Source organism: Ornithodoros turicata, unplaced genomic scaffold (assembly GCF_037126465.1).
Source record: "Ornithodoros turicata isolate Travis unplaced genomic scaffold, ASM3712646v1 ctg00000885.1, whole genome shotgun sequence".
NCBI lineage: Eukaryota > Metazoa > Arthropoda > Arachnida > Ixodida > Argasidae > Ornithodoros > Ornithodoros turicata.
In genome coordinates, this window is record NW_026999410.1 from 158,568 (window position 1) to 161,302 (window position 2,735).

Here is a 2,735-nt window from a genome sequence, read left to right on the forward strand (position 1 = left end):
GTTGCTATTCTCGTCGGTGCATGCCCGCACATATTCGCGATGGTGAGACTTTTGTGTGTGTGCCTGTTTTCGCGCGTGTTTTCCCCTCGTTAGCACTTTTTTTGTTTTGTTTCTTTCTGCATTCCACGGAAGTCCCAATGATGACAGCGGTGCTGCCACCTGACGTGATGCTTTCCGACCTGCCTGGTGTGACGCTTTGCAAATGGCGGCGCCCATGGGCTGATGCTGTTACCGAACCTGGACTGACACATTAATGAATTGAATGTGTATAGTAATGACTTGAATTATTAAATGAGTTTAGAAAGTGCATTTATGCGTATGTGCGCTTCTTTTCGTGTGTCTCATTATAGAATAACACGACTTAACGATAATTTGATATTTTCCTCCTCTCTCTCTCTCGTTGGAATGAATAGTAATTGAATTTATTAATTGAAAATTATATTCTACGCTCTATTATCGCATTCTTATGCGTGTATGAGCGATTTTAAGTGAAAAATCGAAAAAAATTAAAAAAAATTGAGTGGGGGTGGAAATTGCAAAATTGGGGTAACAGGGGGGAGAGAGAGGAGGAAGGTATCAAATTGCTCGCTAAGTCGTATTATTCTTTTACTACTACTTCCGCCCACCATACTCATTATCACAGTAGAAAGTGAGGCGAAGAAACACAGAGGATGACACAACACATAGCCTGAATTTCGCCCAAAGCAATCAGATCAATGAAACGAAGCAGTCGGAAAGGTACCAGCAATTGCCAGTGAGGTGTAACGGTAGAATCTTCGGAACGCATATCCGTTGGGAGCGGGTTCAACTCCCGCTGTCCCATTTCATTGACCATATTCATAATATTGCGCGCATTTCGGGTCAAACACCGAGGATTCAATGCATTTTTTTCCTTTTGCAGTCAGTTTTCAAAGGCGTAATGCCTTCAGTTGTGCACATGTTCACTGTTTACGTTCTCTCTGTTTTTTTTTCATTTTTTTCTGTTCTTCCTTCCTCTTATTTTTATACCAGTTCTGCAAACATCATAAGATCCCGCCAGAGTGTGTGATTCTTCAGCTTTAGTTTTGTGTTCTTCATTTTTATTTTCCTTTTCTTTCCTTCTTTTTGTTTTCTTTTGCTTTCTTTTTCTTTGCTTTTTTTGTCTTCCCCATTTCACTCTTTTTTTGGAATAACACACCGACATCCATGGTGTAAGCGATTTGTGCTTCGGTGCACATCGCGTTTGCCGGCCACTTCACTGCTGGTGATTGACTCAGACGGCTCGGCAAAGCCCCATTAACTGTGATTACACTGACGGAAAGTAAAACGTGCAGGAATACTTTATTACAATTAACATGAACAAGACTTCCGTCCAAAGCCTTGTACTTCATCATGAAGTGTAGACTCTGCACGAAAGTCTTGTTCATGTTAATTGAACGGTGATTTCAAGCAGAGTCATGCAGGGTGGTCCGGTCGACCTCTCAGATTTTATCGTTCCAATCTGTATTGAAGCCTAGTGCTTAGGAAGTACATGCGCGCAGGAAATATCTGAAAATATATTTTCTTTTGTTATGTTCAAGATTGACCATTTCGACCACAGCGTTTCCTAGCAATTTTCAGGCCTCGTATCTTCGCAAGCATCAAGGTCATGAAATTATTTTTGTCTACACGAATTGCCTATGTACTGCAGTACTGTTTTTCTATCTTTGAAGTTCAAGGTTCAGCATGTGTCCAGATGAAAAAATCGCAAAGTCGCCTCCTTTCGAAAAAATGCTACGTTTTCGGCGCGTAACTGCTTTTCTAGAAATACAAGAAGATTAACATGTGTGACATCGTTCTGTTCGTCTTTAAACGCTCTTTCCGTTCATATAAAAGAGATTGTTGGAAAATCTTGGACATAGTTCCTAACGTGCGTTTAGCGAGGGGTGGTAAAGCAAAAACGCGCAACTTTGGTTGCGTACTTTCCATATTCCCCCAATCGAACGTAAATTATGTCCCAGACTTGTGTCCATCGGAGGTCCGCAGGACATCGTATGAGGACACACTTTTTCTGGACGTCGTTCAGACACTGGTGGTTGGCTGGGGACGCCTCAACCCACTTGCAGGCCATTATAACCCTAGCAAAACGAACACTGCATGCCAGTTCCGTTGAATAATGCGAGTGGAAGAAATGAAGCAAATACTGTATAATAATTTAGAGCTGATCCGTAAAGGAAAAATCATCTAAAAGAAAAGGAAACACATCTGGTAATGTGTACTCGAAATTTAAACCGTAAGGTGTAACTGGAACACAAGATTATATGTCCGAGTGAGTCCAGGCAAGTCAATGGTTTGGCAAGAAGCGTTTGGTTCTGCTGGATGAAAACTTCAGTTGCCCCATCTGGTACCAAAATCCTAAATTAGTCGGATAACTGCAAGAACTCAATGTTGGGGAGCTGCAGGAAAAACCGAAGAAACTGGAAGCAGAACAAGCGGAAAAAGTATTCCGCTCCAAAATATAGCATGAGCGCAAAGATATGAAGGTGAAAAATGACATCACATAACATGCCTCCAAGTTATCATGCACTATGTACTATATATTGTCTGATTGAAGAGCAAAAAGTAAATAGTACGCGACCTTTAGATTAGCAACGATATGCCAAAAAAGGCGAGGGTTAGTGTAGAGAAAATGTCATGAAGTAATTTGCACAGTTTTTATTGGGTAGCGGCATCGCGTTACTTGATTTGCGCTACTTTCCACTTCCTGGAGCAGTGGC